The following is a 13096-nucleotide window of genomic DNA, read 5'->3' as shown; positions in this document are numbered from 1 at the left end:
GGTTCCAGGATGTCCTTCTGTTTCTCAGGCAGCAATATGAGAGGCTTGAGTACCATCATGAGGAAGCCATTTCTGAGGGCAAATCAACAGGATCTGGGGAGATACTGGACTTGGGGGTGTAGGGAGAGGTCAGGACTGATGGGGCTCACACCCAGGTGTTTGGCACAGGTCATTTACATCAGTTTTGAATGTGATACACATACCTACCCTGGCTTGCTTTCCCTCCTCTTCCAGTAAATTAGAAACTTCATGATTGTTCTCTGCTCAGATTGGCTCTTTGGTAGGAGAGGGTGGAAGTGTAACTCCCTTGGCAGAGGGGTCTGGAGGAGCCTAGCAGGGCCGGTGGCCTCCTCCTCTGCCCCCAGCCCTGTCTGTGGAGAGCGGCTCCTGCTCTCTCACCCTCTCCTCTCCCAGCACCCCTCCCCACTCTGATCACAGCATCAGAGTCCAAATGGAACAGGCCAGACTGTTCAGGTGGCTGTTGCCACGTCTCCCTGAGCCCCTGCTCTGGAGCCCCGAGCACCAGCCTGGAGCCCTGGCCCAGCCAAAGGCTTCACCCCTGGAGCAGGTGACTCTGAGCGAGGCCATGGCCCGGGTCCCTGTTTCCAGGATGTTTGTGTCCCTGTGGACCTGTCTTTGTACGGCTCCATGTACTTCTGGGAGCCTGTATGCTTGCGCCAGTGTGCCCACTCGTGTCACCTGTGTCTGTCCGTGAATATGTGCCCTATGTCTTTTTGGATGTCTGCGTGTGTTTGCACAAGTATGAGGCGGGCCTCTTAGGCTCTCTCAGGGCCCCCATGGTATCTCCTCATAAATGGCAGGCAGGTTAGGGTGCTCTGAAAGGGGCTAAGTGCGAGGAGGGGCCGAGCCAGGGTATAGCCTTTGCCCCTGGGGGCCTGTGGTCTGAGGGAAGATCCAGACCTCCCCAATGTGGCAAACTCAGCAGAAATACAAGTTCCCAGATTTGAGAAACCTCTTTGGGACCCCTCATGCTGCACTTGGCCTCGGTGCTGGGGACCCAGGGTCAGATCAGACCCTGCCCCTACCTTCCAGAGCCAGCCCAGGCAGTCAGCTATGCAGTTGGACACTAGCGTGGCTGCTGAATGGATGGCTGTACAGGGCACATGAAAACAGGTGAAGGCATGCCCAGGCCTGCTGGAGAGTCAGGGAGGGCTTCCTACAGGAGGAGTTTGAGTGGTGACTACAGAGCTGTTTGGGGGATGAGAGGAAAGAGATGGAGAACAGAGCTGCTCTTGGCATCAGATGGCACTGGCGGGTTTGAAGAAAAGGGAGATGGGGAGGGTGATTCTCATCTTCCAGGCCTGGAGGTTGGAGGGAATGGAGGTGCCTTGAAATGCGTGGAAAGGAAGAGGAGTTCCCATTTGGCCGCTGTGGGTGTGAGCTTCCTGTGGGATGTCCAGGTGCAGATGACCAGAGGGTTGCAGGATACTTGAGTCTTGAACTTGGTCCAGCCAGAGACAGGTGGTTGAAGCCGTGGGGTGGATGATACTGCCAAGAAGGATGTGATGGGCAAGGGAGGGAAAGGGGGCTTAGGATTGAAAGTAGCAGCATTCAGGCCTGGGCAGAGAAGAGCCAGCGAAGGGGCTGGTGAGGTGGGGCCAGAAAGGGGGACAAACAACCGGGCAATCAGTGGCTGAGGATGGAGAAGTGCCCCATGGATTTACCCACACAGAAGCCATTGTTGAACTTGGTGGCAGCAGAGGGTAATGGGTTTTGCAGTGGGTGGGACGAAGTGGAGATATGGGTGCAGACAACTCTCAGAAGTTTGGATGAGAAGGGAGGAGAGAAAGGGAGGAGAGCTGGGAAGGGGTGCAGGGGATGAACTGCATGAGCCCCAGGCCTGCTCACTGCTGATTGGAAGGAGTCAGAAGAGGAGAGAGGAGAGGCCAGAGGGAGGAAGGAGGGTGAAGTGGTCATCTGTAGACACCCGCCTAGTCCTCTGCCAGGGGCAGGGAGGGTGCCTGGAGGGGTGGTGCTTTCTGGAGGAATGGCTGTGGAGGGCTGAGGGTGGAGGAGGTGCAGTGCTGGGCAGGTAGCCTTCAGTCCTGCCCTGACCTCTGCCAGTCTTCACATCTGCAGGGTAGGGTGGTAGCAGCCACCCTGGGGTGTGGGGAGGATCCCAGGAGGCAGAAGCCCCACTAGCTCAGAGCATCCTCATAAACCAGGTTCAGGTCAGGAGTTGAAGCTCAGGGCTGGGCGGGGTTGGCCTCTGGTGGTTTTTGCATCTTCAGTGCTCACCAAAGCTGTTTCGTAGACACTGCAAACAAGAAAGGCCTGGGAAGGTCAGGACGTGGATGGCCTGCTTCCAATGAGGCCACACCCTACCCCATCTCTGGGCCCAGCTCCCAATTACAGGGAAGTTCTTCCTTTGGGTCTAGCCTAAGTCTTTCCCGCTGTGTGTTCCCTTCTGGTGAACTTGTTCAACCCTGCTCCATGGAGCCGAGCCTATCAGCTGGCCACTTGGAGTGGCGGCCAGTATTTTTACAACTTGTTTTCATGAAGATGATTTGAAGTCTCCTTGCATTCCCAGAATGTCAGACCCGCCCTGATTCACAAGGATTGACCAAAACAGGGTCTGAGCCAACCAGAGGAATTTGAAGACTTAGTCATCCCCCTTGGATCATCTGCACATTCTTCTCCTTTCCTTCCAGTTAAAAAAAAAAAAAAAAAAGGAAAAGAAGAAGAAAGAAGGAAAGTTAGCCTAGATGACCAGATGTCCAAGAAGGGACAGCGGCATTTGGGGGTATAAACCGGCTCAGATGATGATGGCTGTGGACAAAGGGGTGGGACCTGAGGGGAGGGGTCAGTGCTTGGCTTTGCACCTGGCAGACGTCAATTCAAGTGCATGTTCTGCTGCTTGCAAGATGGGGATCTTTCACAGGAAAGATCTGAGCTTCAGTTTCCTCATCTCTGAAATGGAAACATTGATGGCACCCACCTGAGACACCTGAAGCAGACCTAGAAGCAGACCCTGAGACAAGGATTCGTGTGACAGTGATTCATTAGGAAGCATCCCTGCTAAGGGAAACCTGCTAAGGGAATAGGAAATGTAGAAGCAGAAAGAGAAGGAGGAGAAGCAAGAGGCTATTTCCAGCCAAGCTCCATAGAAGGAACTTTGGCTTTGTCTTCCAGAGGGACACTGTAGGTCATACCCTAGGGCTGACCCTCCAGGGGCAAAGATGCTGGAGAATTCATACCTCTCCCTCCTGAGTCAACAGACTATATGAGATAAAGCATGTAAGGTGCTGATTGCCCAGGACCTGGCACCAGCAAGTGACAGCTGTGAGAAAGGGGTGTGCAGAAGGGGGACTCCCAGGCTGTGTGGTCAGCAAGGGGCAGTGCCTTCTGAGAGCCCCACTGTGCTCCACTGCTTCTCTAGCCCCAGGTCTTTCTCTGTCAGCTTCTAGAGGCAAAATCCCACAGAGCTCCCGCCCCCATTGTTCTCCCAGATGACTTGGCTCTGGGCAAGCTCTCCAACCAGTCCAGGTCCCTCCCAGCCCTAGAGGCCCTGGTGCCCTGCTGCAGTTCTCCCTCCCAGCCCACCCACCCAGGCCGGAGGGCATCAGTGACGAGTAGGAGGTGAGACAAGGCTTAAGGGCAGAGGTTAGTTCAAGGACATGGAGGCACCAAATGCCCATAGAGGACATCAAAGCCATTGTGGCCCATCCCCACCTGAGTTGAATTTGGCTTTTCTTCCCAGCCCACCCACTCTGTGTTTCCATAGAAGGTGCTCAGGGATCACTTGGGGGAACTTGCGTTGGTCAACACATTCCAGGAACAAATAAACAGGTTGCCCTTCCTGGCTGTACTGACTAAATCCTAAGACTCTGACTGTGTGACTCTCACTTTCACTGGTGATGTCAGCCTGGGTTAGCCCTCATGGGATCCACCCTTAACTCTCTCCTGTCCCCTGTGACATCACAAGAGATGTTACCCATGATCTGGCCTCCCCACTCAGGCCTCTGGGAGTCAACCCCCCCTCCACCAGCCCCCCAACAACAGACCATGACAGGCCTGGGTGCTAGTCCACACTCTGTCACCTGCTGTGTGACCTTGGCCAAGTCACCTCCTGTCTCTGAGCCTCAGTGCCCTATGTTTATAACCCATTTTGTATGTGCTCAACTAAAATCAGGAGATTGTAACATGGTGTTAATCCCTGCTTGACGCAGTGGATGCCCAGAAAGGTGAAGTGATTTGCCGGTGATCACACAGCAAAAGAGCAGAGAGGGCCAGGACCTGCTCCCAGCCCCACGGCCGGTTAAGTGAGCATCTTACTCTTTATGAGCTCTGCCCTGGCCCACTAACCCCTCTTTGGTTCAGAACTTGAATTAAGCCCCCAGTGGTCAGGATGAACTGAGCCAGGCACCGAAGTGGTCAGTCACTGCTGCAAACTCATTAACTCATCTGATACCCATGTATTGAGTACCTATTGTATAAGGGATTCTGCGCTCAGATAAGTACAGTTTTACTTTCACCAGGTTTAACGTACAATCCACTGCAAAGGCCTGGGGCACCTGCAGGCGCCAAGAGAGAGGGTGCCCTTAGGGTGGTGGTCCCAGAGGAGAAAGTGGTCTAAAAATTCCAGAGCCCCCTCACTGTCCAGGAGGCAGGCAGGGAGTGGCTAGGTTGGGGAGGTGAATGTCAGGAAAACAAGTCTGTTCACTCCCGGGTATTACTGCTGCCTGTGGTGGGTCCAGCACTGTGCCAGGCTGGGGGTGAGGCCGGGAGACAACTTTGATCCACCATCAAGGCCTCCACCCCTTACGCGTCCTGCCGCGTTTGTTCACATGATGCACTTGGTGTGTTTGTCTACACCTTTAGCTCATGGGCTCTTCCAGCAGGGGCTGCGTCTGTCTGCTGGGCACACAGGAGAGCTCAGGAAATGTGCGTTGGTGACTAGATTTTTGGTGTCTAGACTGGCTTGGTAGTAAGAGTATGAATTCAAGAGACCCTAAACCCTCTCGAGCTCTGTTTACCATCTATAAAAAATATCTACTGCAGCCAGACATGGTGGCTCATGCCTGTAATCCTAGCACTTTGGGAGGCCAAGGTGGGCAGATCACTTAAGCTCAGGAGTTCAAGACCAGCCTGGGCAACATGGCAAAACCCCGTCTCTACAAAAAAAATACAAAAATTTGCCGGGTATGGTAGCACATACCTATAGTCCTAGAGACTCAGGAGGCTGAGGCGGGAGGATTGTTTGAGCCTGGGAGGCGGAGGTTGCAGTGAGCCGTGATCGCGCCACTGCACTCCAGCCTGAATAACAGAGCGAGACTCCGTCACAAAAAAAAAAAAAAAAAGAAAGAAAAGAAAAAAAAAGAAAAATAGTCTGCAGCGGGAAGCTAAGAGGCGTCAGATAGCATACATAGAAACCTTGGCCTCGTACAGAGAGTATGTCCAACCCTTGTAAATGTTGGGCAGTATTACAATAGATGGGCCCTCGGCACTGTGCCAGGCTGAGCAGGAAACATGAGGGAGATGGGGTCTGGCCCCTGTTACAGCCACTGCACACTGTACAGTTTACACAGTCCTGTCACATCCTGCTCACTGGTTCTCCCTGTCATCCCAAGAGGGGATCTGGGCAGGTCCCAGTGTCCCCATATGACATAGGAAGATGTTGACCTGCCTTCTAGTGGCCAAGCCAGGAAGAAAAGCCAGGTCTCCTGGCTCTCAGTCTCCTGCTCACTCCTCTGCTCCCCCACCTCCCCAACTTGCTTCCTGCTCTCTAGAAGCTGTTTGTGAAAGATGCTAGGAAGAGCAGTGGGCAAGGAATGTGGAGATTTGCCAGCCCAGGTGTCAGGGGCTGAGGGTACATTGTGATGGCTTTAGCCCAAAGTGGGTTACTGTGGCTAGTAGGTCCAGAGTAAGGGGGCAAGAGGAGAGGTGCAGGAGGGGGACTGAATGGGGGTGCAGAGGAGGAGGAAAATAGCTGTGGGCTACAGGTCACCATGACCACTGCCCAGCTGGATGGCGGGGGGCTTCTAGCCTGGCGCAGCAGAGGCTGCTGGGCCCTCCCAGCCTAGCCGGCTCCCTTTCCAGGGGGATGGTGTAACAAGAACTGGGGATGGAAGACCCGGGGCACCCTGGCTCCCCTGCAAGGTGCTGTTGGAGCTGAAGGGACTTTAAGGAGTACAGGGTCTGTGGAAGAGGCCAGTCAAGTTGTGGTCACTGCCCCTGAGGAAATTTGAGTGCTTACTGCCCTGGAAATACAGCCCCAGGCACAAGGCATAAGCATAAGGACCTTCCACGTGGAAAGCACTTGTAAAAGGCAAACTGGGGAAGGCAGGGCTGGCTGGCAGACAAGCAGTTGCTCACAGATGTGAAGTCACCAGCACAGGGGGTCTAGGCCCCACAACATGAGAGGTGGTGGGTGGGGAGTGGACAGGCCTCTCCTAAATTTGGAGCACTGAGAGCAAAAATACAAATAGAGATCCATGTATCTTTGTCAGATATTTGAAGATTGTAAAGCAAGCCAGGAGACTGTTAAATAAAATAGATTTGATTTTCCCTCCTTCCCTCCTTGACAAATACACCTTCACAATGTACATTGAAATATGTACATTGTGTACATATTTACATTGTGTAAAGTTTAGTTTTATTTGACTGTGAGTGATAAAATATCAAGAATGTCTGAATTTATTGCACATCTCCGAGTATATTGTTAAGCTGATGATGTTCAGATATAAATAATAAGACTTAACAATTCTTTTTTTTCTTTTTTTGAGACAGAGTCTCACTCTGTCACCCAGGCTGGAGTGCAGTGTGGCACGATCTCAGCTCACTGCAACCTCTGCTTCTCAGGTTCAAGTGATTCTCCTTCCTCAGCCTCCTGAGTAGCTAGGATTATATTGAATATATTTTCAAATTATATATATATATAAAATTAAATTCAGACATATATATATAGTGTGTGTGTGTGTGTGTGTGTGTGACAGAGTGACAGCTCTGTCACTCAGGCTGAAGTGCAGTGGGCGTAATCTTGGCTCACTGCAACCTCTGCCTTCCGGGTTCAAGCGACTCTCCTGGCTCAGTCTCCCAAGTAGCTGAGACTACAGGCACGTGCCATCACACCCGGCTAATTTTTTGTATTTTTAGTAGAGACGGGGTTTCATCATGTTAGCCAGAATGGTCTCGATCTCCTGACCTTGTGATCTGCCCGCCTCGGTCTCCCAGAGTGCTGGGATTACAGACGTGAGCCACCATGTCCAGCCTATATATATATATTTTGTTGCTGTTGTTGTTGTTGAGATGGAGTCTCACTCCATTGCCCAGGCTGGAGTGCAGTGGCATGATGGTAGTGCACTGCAACCTCTGCCTGCCTGATTCAAGCGATTCTCCTGCCTCAGCCTCCTGAATAGCTGGGATTACAGGCGCATGCCACCACGCCCAGCTATTTTTTTTATGTTTAGTAGAGACGGGATTTCACCATGTTGGCCAGGCTGGTCTCGAACTCCCGACCTCAGGTGATCTGCCTGCCTAGGCCCTCAAAGTGCTGGGATTACAAGCGTGAGCCACCGCATCTGGCCATCAAATTTTATGTACTTTAAATACAATCACATTTTACTTTTAGTCTTTTAGATTATTGCCATCAACAGAACACAAGTGATGAAAATCTTGATTATAACAATATAATTAGTGATCTTGCTAAAGTAAAGATTTTATGGAATAACTAAAAATGAACTGTGGCCACATGCAGTGGCTTACACCTGTAATCTCAGCACTGAGGTTGAGGCAGGCAGATCACTTGAGGTCAGGAGTTCGAGACCAGCCTGGCCAACATGGTGAAAGCCCATCTCTTCTAAAAATAGAAAAATAGTTGGGTGTGGTGGCACATGCCTGTAATCCCAGCCACTTGGGAGGCTGAGGCAGGAAAATAACTTGAACCTGGGAGGCGGAGGTTGCAGTGAATCAAGATCTTACCACTGCACTCCAGCCTTCCAGCCTGGGTGACAGAGCGAGACTCTGTCTCAAAAAAAAATAGTAAACGAATGTAAATATAAACATAGGAAAATTTATTGTATGTTTTCAAGAGTGTTTTTATTCCATAAAATCATCTATTAAAATTAAAGCTATACCCATCACAATTAATGAAGATCAGATTTTTAAATAAAATCTTTATAGACATGAAATATTAATTAAATTTTTGAAAATTTTATAGAAATGAAACTATTCACAGTTCTAGTATTCAATGTCCATCTAGTTGCAAATTTAAAGAATTAATACCAGACTTCATGTTACATTAATGTGAGTAATGTGAGTTGCAGAATGTTGTAAGTTCCCCAGCCACCATGTGCATTTTTGTGAATATCACACTAATTCATGAGTACTTTTAGAACCACAAATTGGAGCAGGAAGAAATGCCAAAATAAAGGATGCACAGCAAGACCGGAATAGAGATGCTTGCTTATGCAAGAAACTGGTGCTCGCTGCTGTCTGGGAGGAAGGCTTTGACAAGCTAACTTGTCTCCCTCTTATATATTTTTGCCACTTAGGCCCCCCCTGCTGCACTCCTCCCCCAAGCAGCATCCATCTCCCTCCTCAGCAGCAACACAACTCATAGACCTTCACAGCATCTTAACAGAATCACCTTTTGTTCTTCAAGTTCAAGAAATGGAGAGACCTGGCGTGGTAGCATGCCTGTAGTCCCAGCTACTCGGGAGGCTGAGGTGGGAGGGTTGCTTGAGTCCAGGAGTTCAAGCCTGTAGTCTGCCATGATTTGCCTGAGAATAGCCACTGCACTCCAGCCTGGGCAGCATAGTGAGACCCAGTCCACAACACATGCCTTAAAAAAATAAAAAAATAAAAAACAGAGAAGAGTTTAACTAGGGCCTTCGAGGTGTTAGGAGCGAATGTTTAGGATTACAGGTCACATGAGTATAACGTGACAGAGGCTCCTGTGTACTCTTAATGAATTTATTTGTGAGTGTGTGTGTGTGTGTGTGTGTGTGTGTGTGTGTGTGATGTGTGGGGGCCCCTTTTCCCTGTCTAAGGGTGTTCGGGGGGTGGGTCTTCTTGCCAATAAAGAGTTCTTTATCATACAGTGAACAATAGACAAATGATAGATCTTACACTGTAGCTAGAGTTTTATATCTAGGTATCTTAATTTACTCGTTCATTTCACTCATGTGCATTTGTTCATTCATTTAAAACCCTATATTTGCAAGGTGCAGTGGCTCATACCTGTAATCCCAGCACTTTGGGAGGCCAAGGCGGGTGGATCATCTGAGGTCAGAAGTTCAAGACCAGCCTGGCCAACATGGTGAAACCTCATCTCTACTAAAAATACAAAAATTAGCTGGGCGTGGTGTGTGTCTGTAATCGCAGCTACTCGGGAGGCTGAGGCAAGAGAATCACTTGAACCCGAGAGGCGGAGGTTGCAGCAAGCCAAGATTACACCACTGCATTATAACCTGGGCAACAAGAGCGAAACTCCGTCTCAAAAATAAAATAAAACCCTATATTCACTTGCTCCAACCCTTCATCTCATGTGGACTACCAGGTTATAGCAGTCTTTTAGTGCAGTCCATGATCCTATGAATGAGGATCAGAGAGGGTACTGATGTACCTAAGGCATACAGCCAGTCCACAGCAGAAAAGTCCTCAGGCCAGGCAGCAAAAAGTGGAGGGTGAGTCCCAAGTTTGAATGTCAGGTAAAATCTGAGTAGATGTTGCTGTGTCCCAATCAGCTTCCCTTCCTTCACCAGCTTCCACTACTAAGCCATCTGCTCCAGGGCTGGGGGATCCTGCAGGGGTTTTCTGCTTGAAGAGCCACTTCCTGTTTGGGGCCGAGCACTTCCTTCAGGTGACTCACAGGCTCCCATTGGCCCCGTGCTGGGAAGGCAAGGTGGGGGCGGAGCCAGACCCGGGCGTGTCACCCTCTACCTGAGACCCCAGCTGGGTGACCTGACACAGGGCAGTGGGCACAGGCTGGAGGTAGGAGGAAGGGAAGGGCAGGAGGATGTGAGACCATTCTGCCTCACCCAGCCTGGTGGGCAGGATGGAGAGAGGGCAGAGTGGGGATGGGGGCGGCCTCCACGTCCAGCCAACCCCACAGGTAGTTTCCAGGGCAGCCGTGGGCCCAGGTAAGGCTGACAGCAGAGCTGACAGCCCTGGGGAGACTCTGCGGTACTTTCCTTCCTGACAGGCAGTAAGGTGTGGTGGAAGGAGCACTGGGATGGAGTCATGGACTTGTATTTCTCACACCAACTTTCTGGTGGTCATTTCAGTTTTCTGCCCCTCTCTGGACCTCAATATCCATGTCTGTCTGATGGGGGGAGGGGCTTGATGGCTGTGACATTTTGTACAGCTTGTAGGTTTGAGCTTGAATTCTGGCTCTGCCGCCTTGCTGAGTGTGTTCACTTCTCAGAACCTCCATTTCAAAATCTGAAATAAGGGAGGGGCTTGATGTCTGTGACATTTTGTGCAGCTTGTAGGTTTGAGCTTGAATTCTGGCTCTGCCGCCTTGCTGAGTGTGTTCACTTCTCCGAACCTCCATTTCAGAATCTGAAATAATAGTCACTTTAAGTGTTTTACATATGGTAACTAATTTAATCCCCACATTGACCCTATGGGGTAGGTTTTATTAGTAGTAGTATTTTATACCTAAGGAGATTGAGGCACAGAAAGGTTAAGTAATTTGCCCAAGGTCACACAGTAAGAGCCAAGATTCTAACTTGTGTAGTTCGACTCCAGGTCCCATGCTCTTGACTCATTCTGGCCTTGCTACTCAAATTGTGGTCCAGGGACCTGCAGCATCAGCATCACCTGGGAGCTTATCAGAAATGCAGAATCTCAGGCCCCAGCCTAGACTTAACTGAGTCAGACCACATTTTAACAAGTTCCCTAGGTTTCCAAGGTCCAAGGCCTCAGGAAATATAAAGAGACCATGGCTTCTCAAACATTAAAGTTTAGAGGAGAAGCCACTGGTCTATTTATATTTCCTCTGCCGCTTAGGCCTTAGGATCATTGTAGAGGGTAGAGGAAATAAGTATGTTTAATAAACTGTAAAGTGCTGTACATTCAGGGCACTGTGAGGAACCTGGAGGTGCAGAGGGGCAGGCCTGGGAGTGTCTCAAGTGCTGGTCTCTCTGTGGCTGTCATTTCCGAGCTGTCTCTGAGTCCAGCTCTGTCCACCTCTGGTTCACACACAGAGGTGTGTGTTTGGTTATGTGTTTCTTGCTGGTGTGTGGCTCTAGAATCCAGTTGGGTTGGGGAGAGTTGTTATATTGGCACCAGGAGGCTCAGGTCCCAGCCCTGGCTCTGCCTCTATGTGATGTAGGTAGGCCTCTGTCCTTGCAGCCTCAGTGTCCCTAGTAGACAAGGTGTTAGCATCCTCTGAAGCCTGCAATGCTGGCCTGCAGTCTCCTCCTCACCTCTCCTGGCCCCTCTGCTTCCCGTGGCCTGTCGGTACCATCTCTTTTCCCAATTCCTGGGTGGGGGGTTGCCCTGCTTGCTGCAGGAGCTGGCGATGGGGGAGGTGGTGCGTGAGTCAGAGCTCAGGCATGTAATTGTGGTGCCCCAGATCCCACCTCCGGGCTACCGTCCTTCCCTTAGCGGCTGCTTTAGAAGAACAAGCTGGTTTGGCAGCTACCTCAGAGAAGCAGGTCCCTGGGCAGCGTGAAAGGGCCTCTGCCTCCAGGGTGGCTGGGCTTTGGATCCTGGGTCCGTGGGTCCTGGAGGGGCAGGAGTGGTTCAGGAAACAGGTTATCTGGGTCTGGGCCTGGGGCTGGTTTGTGGGCAGCATGAGTGGAGGTAGATTGCATGTGCTAGGTTTCATGGCTGGGTATTAGATCACGTATGTCCTGTCAGCCCATCCACCAGCTTTGTGGCTTCCCCAGGGCAGGGACTCGGTGTCACCCATCACTGGGCCCCACACCCAGCACAGGGAGGGAACAGGATGGGTGCTCACTAAGGGTCAAGTGGGACAGTAGAAGGCAGGATGGACTGATGAATGAACTCACTGGATTTATCCCCTTGTCCTCTCAGCTCTCCCAGTGAAGTGATATCACTGCCTCTGTGGACAAGACACCTCCAGGAGCCCAGCTCACAGCCACCGGTACCTTCTTCCAGGTAAAGAGAAAAGGAGGGAGGAAGAAAGGAGTTCAAGACAGGCTGCAGAGGGCAGCTGACTGGGTTCTTACACAATGTCCACCTCCCCATGGGGGAGTTTATGAAAAAGGCATAAATGGGATTATTGTTCCATTTTATGGACAGGAAAAAACTGAAGCTCTGGGTAGACTTGTCTCTTGCTTAGTACAGCGTTCCAGGTACTTGTCTGAGAGCCCATGAGGCTGATGCCATGGTTATCCCCGCTTTATAGATAAGGAAGCTGAGGTATAAAGGCATTTAGAAACTTGCTCCATTAAATACATGGTAGAGCTGGGTTTCAAACCCAGGCAGGTCGCCAGGCATGGTGGCATGCACCTGTAGTCCCAGCTACTTGGGAGGCTGAGGCAGGAAGATTGCTTGAGCCCAGGAGTTCGAGCTGCAGTGAGCTATGATTGTGCCACTACACTCCAGCCTGGGTGACAGAGTGAGACTGTGTCTCTAAAAAAAAAATTAAATGAAAACCCAGGCAGGCTGACCTCTTCACAAACCCTGTGATTTACTGCCTCTCAAGAGCCCAGCATTAAACTAAGTTTCCTTAACCTCCAATCTGAGGGTTGAATGGGCTTCCAACTCCAGAGAAGATTTATATTTTAAAAGAGAATCCTAGAGAAAGTGATGCTTCCTCCAAAGGAATGAATGACAAATAGTGGATTTGGAGGCCTTATATCATGGAATTGGCATGAACCTTCAAGGTGGGCCAGCCAGCTCCTGGGACTTTCTTCCTCAGCATTTGAGCAAGCTCGGTTTTCATTGGTCACCAAGGTGAAACCTCGACATTTGAAGGAAGGGAGGAAAAGTTTAGGCCCCAGGTTCTCGGACCTGCCTGGAAGCAGAGACTGCTGTTCTTTGCAGAAGACTGTGAAGAGTAGTGATGTTCATGACAGTGATGAAATTAGTATCCTGTGCCAGATTTGAGGTCATCTTACACTAGATATGGTATAGAAATGTGCAAATGGATATCAGAGGT

The 13096-nt window shown here is 50.6% G+C and overlaps 1 protein-coding gene across 9 annotated transcripts in view; it reads left to right on the top strand.

Moving 5' to 3' along the window:
- GDPD5 (glycerophosphodiester phosphodiesterase domain containing 5) overlaps positions 1 to 13096 on the top strand; it is a 91865-nt gene that overhangs the window by 23857 nt on the left and 54912 nt on the right. For all 9 annotated transcript variants that reach the window (XM_004051824.5, XM_055356825.2, XM_031016300.2 and 6 more), the window contains one exon: positions 12007 to 12090. The gene's annotated coding sequence lies outside the window, so the exon portion shown is untranslated. The remainder of the gene's footprint in view (positions 1 to 12006; positions 12091 to 13096) is intronic.

This window comes from Gorilla gorilla, chromosome 9 (assembly GCF_029281585.2).
Source record: "Gorilla gorilla gorilla isolate KB3781 chromosome 9, NHGRI_mGorGor1-v2.1_pri, whole genome shotgun sequence".
In the NCBI taxonomy this organism is placed as follows: domain Eukaryota; kingdom Metazoa; phylum Chordata; class Mammalia; order Primates; family Hominidae; genus Gorilla; species Gorilla gorilla.
The sequence above is the reverse complement of the archived record's forward strand: the minus strand, read 5'-3'. Positions and strand labels throughout refer to the sequence as shown.